The sequence below is a fragment of the Dendropsophus ebraccatus genome, chromosome 11 (assembly GCF_027789765.1).
Source record: "Dendropsophus ebraccatus isolate aDenEbr1 chromosome 11, aDenEbr1.pat, whole genome shotgun sequence".
NCBI classification, from domain to species: Eukaryota; Metazoa; Chordata; class Amphibia; order Anura; family Hylidae; genus Dendropsophus; species Dendropsophus ebraccatus.
The window spans coordinates 80,192,790-80,200,742 of NC_091464.1; positions in this window are offsets into that span (position 1 = coordinate 80,192,790).

Here is a 7,953-nt window from a genome sequence, read left to right on the forward strand (position 1 = left end):
CACACACACACACACACACACACACACACACACACACGCACTATAGTGCAGGCAGTATTTGGTCCTCAGCAACCAAAACCAGGAGTGGATTGAAAACACAGAAAGGCTAAGTTCACACTATCTGAAATTAAGTGGATGACCGCCATATAAATGGTAAATAACTGCCATTTTTAAAATACAACAGCCGTTTTAAAATAACTGCAAATATTTGCCATTAAATGATGGCCATTCACACAATTTTAACATTGTGTGAACAGAGCCTCTGTTTCCAATCCACTCCTGGTTTTGGTTGCTATGAGGACTAAATACTGCCTGAAATATACTGTGTGAACACTGCCTAAAAGTAAAAAAAAAACAAAACTGAAATTGAGGCTCTGCAGCTGCTGCCAGAGTGCACTGCCCACAATGGCTAGAAAATAAAAAGGGGAAATGTCTGTTGCCCCTAGCAACCAGATTCCACTTTTAATTTTCAAAAGAATCTGATGATAAAAGGGGGAATCTGGTTGTAGGGGGCAAACCAATTCTACTTCACACCTTGTTTAAGAAATCTCCACCTCATTTAAATGTGGATGTCCAAGCATGATGGGAATGGTAGTATTGTAGCAGGTACTGTTTTTTTTTTAAGTATGCTTAAAGCCAGTGGCGTAGCTACCATAGAGGTAGGATAGGCAGTTGCTATGGGGCCTGTGCAGGAGGGGGGCCAGGGGAGAAGATAAAGAGAGTCCTGTGTCCTTCTGCTTAACCCCTTGTGTACTGCACTGTGTAAGTGACCCAATGTTTACTTAACTGCTGCAACACAAAAAAGGGTTAACACACATAAGACAGATCTCTGCTTCACTGCCCTGATAACCATTGACCTCTGTTCTCCAGCAAGCTCCATGCAGAGGTCAGGGGTTATCAGTGCACCAGCAGTAAAGCAGTGATCTTTTTGTCTTCTGAACATTGGCTCACTTACACACTGCAGTACATAAGGGGTTAAGCAGAAGATAGTCTACTCATGCATCTAAGGGTTTGTAATGGGCCCTTATAGGTAAAAACTCTGGACTGACAGAGCAAGCAGCCATTGGCTCTCTGCTCTGCCAGTCACTCTTGTTGCTGCAGCCAGGATTCTGCTTCTAGCCACAAGCAAAACTAGCGGAATTCCGCCGGCTTACCTCTCATTATGTTAGTCTATGAGAGGTGCGCGCTGCTGTTCTAACATTCTGCTGCTGTTCATTCTTCAGTGCGGACAGAGCAGGAGCGCGCCTCCCATTATGAGAGGGAGGCTAACGGCATAATGCGGCGGACAATTCAGCCGCAGAATTCCCCTAGTTTTGCTCAGTGTGAACCTGGCCTTAAAATTTTTTGCTATGGGGCCCAGTGAATGCTAGCTACGCCCCTGCTTAAAGCAGACAGTATAGAGACACAGCACCACTCAAATTTCATTTGGGGTGCAGGTATGAGGTATTTGACTCACAACAAACTGCTGTGCAGCTCCACAAAGGCAGGATCTATGTGAAACCCATTTAAAATAATTAAAAATGGTTAATTTCAATTAATGATTATAAATATTAAAAACCATAAAATAGAATAAAAAAATAGTACATCATGAGAGCACCAATAACTCTATTTTGGTTTTTTAAAAACACAATTTATTATAGAATAGACAAAGTCAATGTGTGGTAAAAAATAGAATAGACAAAGTCAATGTGTGGTAAAAAAATACTGCCAAAACAGTGGCCATAAGGGTGCACAGCCACTAATCTGTTCAGTCTGCACATGTAGTTGACAGTACACAAAGGGGGACATTTATAAAAAGGGTGTAAGTACACAACTGATATAAAATGGCCACTGCAACCATTCACAGCTTATCTAATCTACTACAGATAAAAGGTGTGATTGGTTGCTGTGGCTATTTAACACCCGGTGTGTATTTACACCTTTTAGAAAATTAACCCAGAAATGCTAGTCATAATATCCTTTCAAGACCAAAAAAAAACCATATCAGGTTAGCCTGGCAATTTTTTAACTATGAAGAAAACACACACACATTTTTTTGAAAAAACATTTTAAAAAAATAATGTCATTTAGTTAACAAACACATGCACATAGTGCACATAATGTGAAGTAGAAGAAATGTTATACACTTACATGTATTAAAAATTACAAAATTTTTGGAAGTAAAAATTTACACAGTACACCAAATAGCAAAAATAACCCATCAAGTAGAAAACAGCTAGACAGCAAAACCATTCAGTGTCTACCCTAGACAGTTTACAGATGGCATTCTAGACAGTTAAGGCATCAATAGCGCAGCCTAGGGAGGGAAAGACTACTAGAAGACAGAGTAAACTACACACCCTATAGCAGAGGGCAGCCTCGGTAAATTAAAGCCTAGCTGCCTAGGCAGTTAAGGCCTCAATAGTGCAGCCTAGGCAGGGAAAGACTACTAGAGAGCAGAGTCAACTACTCACACCCAAGAGCAGAGGGCAGACTAGATAAGTTAAAGGCTAAGGGCCTAGAAAGTTACAACCTCAACAGCGCAGCCTAGGGAGGGAAAGACTACTAGAAGACAGAGTAAACTACACACCCTATAGCAGAGGGCAGCCTCGGTAAATTAAAGCCTAGCTGCCTAGGCAGTTAAGGCCTCAATAGTGCAGCCTAGGCAGGGAAGAGAAGACAGGGTAAACTACACATCCTATACCACAGGGCAGCCTATATAAACAGAGCTGTCTAGCCAGGATAATACAGTTAAAGGGAACCAATCACCCCGAAAATCAATGTAAAGACAAGGATATGTGCTGATAGATCACCCAGCACACTTCCCAAATATGCCCCTGTAACCTTTGTGCCCCCCTCAATTAGACAGTAATCTTACTTTGTTCTTGTCACGCGCTGTATGTAAATTTTTGCTAAGTAGTCCTGGTGGGCGTATGTAGTCCTGGTGGGCGTATCTAGTCACGGTCCGGGGGCGTATCTAGTCACGGTCCGGGGGCGTATCTAGTCACGGTCCGGGGGCGTATCTAGTCACGGTCCGGGGGCGTATCTAGTCACGGTCCGGGGGCGTATCTAGTCACGGTCCGGGGGCGTATCTAGTCACGGTCCGGGGGCGTATCTAGTCACGGTCCGGGGGCGTATCTAGTCACGGTCCGGGGGCGTATCTAGTCACGGTCCGGGGGCGTATCTAGTCACGGTCCGGGGGCGTATCTAGTCACGGTCCGGGGGCGTATCTAGTCACGGTCCGGGGGCGTATCTAGTCACGGTCCGGGGGCGTATCTAGTCACGGTCCGGGGGCGTATCTAGTCACGGTCCGGGGGCGTATCTAGTCACGGTCCGGGGGCGTATCTAGTCACGGTCCGGGGGCGTATCTAGTCACGGTCCGGGGGCGTATCTAGTCACGGTCCGGGGGCGTATCTAGTCACGGTCCGGGGGCGTATCTAGTCACGGTCCGGGGGCGTATCTAGTCACGGTCCGGGGGCGTATCTAGTCACGGTCCGGGGGCTGTAATCACGTCACGGTCCGGGGCTGTAATCACGTCACGGTCCGGGGCTGTAATCACGTCACGGTCCGGGGCTGTAATCACGCCCAGAGGGGCGTGATTCGGAGGCTTGCGGTCCAGTGACGTCATCCGGCGGCTTGCGTTCCGCGACGCGGCCGCGCTGACGTGTTCGGGAACCCGCGCATGCGCAGTACGTCAGCGTCGTCTCCCGCCGTACTGCGCATGCGCGGGTTCCCGAACACGTCAGCGCGGCCGCGACGCGGAACGCAAGCCGCCGGATGACGTCACTGGACCGCAAGCCTCCGAATCACGCCCCTCTGGGCGTGATTACAGCCCCGGACCGTGACTACATACGCCCCCGGACCGTGACTAGATACGCCCCCGGACCGTGACTAGATACGCCCCCGGACCGTGACTAGATACGCCCACCAGGACTACATACGCCCACCAGGACTAGTTAGCAAAAATTTACATACAGCGCGTGACCTGAACAAAGTAAGATTACTGTCTAATTGAGGGGGGCACAGAGGTTACAGGGGCATATTTGGGAAGTGTGCTGGGTGATCTATCAGCACATATCCTTGTCTTTACATTGATTTTCTGGGTGATTGGTTCCCTTTAACCTAAATGAAGAAACTCTTACATAACACTTAAAAGAATGTGTACTTAAAGCTACCATTCCGGATCAATTTCCTCAGCCTCCAGTAAAGTACTGAAGTTTGGCTGAGTATGCAAAAAAACAAGGGGACTGGAAGTGCCACTTGCTGTGTTTGAGCCATTTCTCTTGTCAGATACCTTTTCAGCCCCAGATTCTACTACTTCTGAGGATTGGTGTGAAACAGCTTGGGCAGCATTTGTAGACTGTGAAGACATCGCTGTAGGTAAATTCTCTGAGTGCAGTAGACTCTGTGGCCTTAAAGGGGTAGATAAAGTACTACTAGTTTTGGGAGCTGAATTTCTATTATCACTTACAGCTACTAACGTTTGCCGTGGGGATGGGGTCAAATAAAATTGAGATTGTTGGTAGGGCTGAGGATGTAATCTGAACTGTTGTGGCAAAGCGGCAACAGCACTATAACGGTATTGGGGCTGTGCTGGTGGTAGTTGAATAGAAGGGTTAAAAGTTTGGCCGATACTACAAGGTGTGGATTGACAATATTGGGGCCTAGGGTATAAAGATTGTGTTTGGCTCCCATAGTTGCCAGTTTCACCAACAGGAGGTGCACCTGAGATATTTTGACCATTGGAGTTATAAAGAAGTTCAACCACTACGTCATATAATTTTCTTCTACATTCAACTTTTTTCAAAGGTGAGAGTTGCTCAACTAAAGGGGCCAGTGACAGGAGGAATAATTTTGTTTCGTTTAAGGAGTCTAAAAATTCACGACCCTCTAACCTCTGAAATCTGTAGTCCACATTACTCTTAAACAAAATAAATTGCTCCTCAAAACGTTGAAAACCTTCACCTATAATACCCTGCAGTGCCCGATAGTCACTTTGGTTTGTACGTGTAGGTTTATGCATCTGAAGAACTCTTGTCACGTTAGACGTCACAGGGTGGGAGTCAGCAACAGAAGATGAGGAGTCTCTGATAGAAGCTCCTTCACCATTGACAGAGACATGGGTTGAGGCGGTTTGATTTGCAGCCTCAGTTTGGGAAGAATCTTGTAGCTGAACAGTACTTGATGTTGTTCTGTAGAATAAAATAAATTTCACAATTAAAAGGAAAAATACTTATCCACAGGCAGCATGTAGTTGATAAGTTCAAAAACCATTGAAAAAACACTTGAATACGTATGCAAGGCAATGTCTAACTAAGTATTCCAGCAATAGCTAAAATTTCACCTAAATAAGCCTAAGTTTACAGAGTTTGAAATAGTGAGCTACTCATGGCCAAAAATTAAATGAGGCTACATAATCTCTAAATATGTCATGTGTTCTGCCACCATTGCAATGCATGTACTGCCGTAATTTTATGGCAGGGTATAGACCTTTGTTTAGAGTGGCTGGATTTTAATGTGGCAACATGTTCTACGTAACCTCAACACCACATTGGATAAACAGTGATGTCAAATTATGAGAAAATGCTTTGGCTTAGACAAAGCAATTACAATTTAAATACCCTAGAAGTGTTGAACAATTCCCTAAAAGTAAAAAAAAAACTTACCCTCTCTGGGGCACACACTTTCTTAAGAATTGTAAGAGTGGGGCAAATTTATACTGTCGCTTCTTCGGTGCAGAGCCACTTGGCAATTCCGATTCCTCTCTAAAGTCACGAACCATACGATCCCGTATAGACCGCCAACTATTTGAGATGTGGTCAACTACATAAAAAAAAAAAAAAAAAAAAAAAAAAGACCAGAAGCTTAAAACATTTTGAGATTTAATAAATTTACCTCTTGTCATCTATTAGAAATTGTTGTAGAAAAATCAGATGATAAATTTAAGTATTGTTAACTTTTTGAACAATAGTGGATGGTGACACTGAGGAAATCATGTGCAAGTCTGCAGTGAAGATTTCAAACAAGGCATTGTACTGGTCTGTGTCATTAGCAGCCTACTGGAGTGCACACAGTACAGGATGGCTCTGTGCTACACACTGCATGTCACTGTCAGGGATGGCAACGGACCAGTGTGCACTTTACCATAGACTGCCAATGACAAATTTATTATGTAAATACTACCCTACAGTATTAATTTAACAAAAAGCATAAGAAAAAGGGGAATAAAAAACCACATGGAGGATTCAGTCATCATTAAAGAAATAGACACTCGTGAAAATTACCATAAAGAAGCTGGTTCCTTTCTGTAAATTTTTCAAATGCCGGATCCATTTCAACAGCTACCTCATGCCATAACCTTGTAATTAGCACTGTGTTTGCATGCTGTTGATTACTTTTGTCCCACAAAGGTGGACGCAACTCAACAAGATGGATAAGATTTTCTTTATCTAGCATCCAATTTATTTTGTCTCGGTCACCCTCTGATCTTGAGCACTGCCAACAATAAACAATAAAAAAAAATTACCCCCCAAAAATTATACTTTGTAAAATTTGACTTTTGGAAAGACAAGATAGAGAAACGTACTGCACCTGACCCACGATCAGTATTCAAAATTCATTAAGGTTAGGAGCAATGCACCCTACAAGCAGCTACAATCAGCATATTATAAGTGCCATTATAAAGCAACTGGTATAAATTTACTTTTTTTGCTGACTTGGAAGCACGAGATTGTTGAGCGGCTTTACTGACAGGTTTCTTACCCTATGGAAAGAAAAAAAAACAATTTATACAACCAAAAACATACTTCTAAATATGACATAACATTATAAACTAGTGGCATATACACACCTTTGCTACTGTTTTTTCTGAAACAGGGGTCACATACTCGTCACTTTCTACGTGAGGTTGAGCACTAGACACTTCGATAGCCTAGGATAAATGTCAGTGTATTACATGCATCAACTGCTAATTATTACTTTGATTTTTAAAATCATTTATGATCCAAGCTGCCATTTAAAAAAAAAAAGTCTAATTTTTATTTTGGACTGGGGGTGTTGAGGGTGGTGCTAGGGAAGAGTGATAGATTGCATATCTAACTACAGAAGTTAAAAATATTACCGTATCTTCTCTACTTTCATCTGAGGATTCCGATTCGGGGCTTATAGTCTTTATAAAAAATAAAAAAAACAACATTACACATTGATAACCTTTACAAGGTATAAAACAATTTAAAAGTAAAAAAAAAAAAATTACAATAATTCGACGCCTTCTTTTTTCCTTCCCTCTAGCATCCATAGGTGATGAAGGCAATGACATCTAAAAAATAAAAACAAAAGGTGCTTAACAGTTTGCCAATATATCAAGAATATCTAATCAAGATCAAACATGCACCGATCAAGAGTACTACCACCCTCTTCAGGCCACAGGGCCAGCATGATGGTTGGAGAGATGATAGTTGCAGTACTCCAAACATGTGGTTGTAGGTTGTGGCCTAAGTGAAGATTAATTTTTTTCTCTCATTTCAAGGCTCTGATGGAGGTAGCAGAGCTGGAAACACCTAGGGTTGGATAGAAGTGTGCATTACGCCAACCAATCACTGCTAGTAAACCCATGCCAGTTGCACAAGGGCCCTGCCTAGGGGTAGGAGTGGTGCACACTGCAAGCAAGACCTGTGCAATTTGCACCACTACTACCTCCATCAGAGGCCAGACATGAGGGGGAGAAAATAAGACACAACAGCAAACCTACTACCACAGATACAGAGCACTACAACCCCCTTCAGGCACAAGGGCCCAGCCTAGGGGTAGGAGTGGTGCACACTGCAAGCAAGACCTGTGCAATTTGCACCACTACTACCTCCATCAGAGGCCAGACATGAGGGGGAGAAAATAAGACACAACAGCAAACCTACTACCACAGATACAGAGCACTACAACCCCCTTCAGGCACAAGGGCCCAGCCTAGGGGTAGGA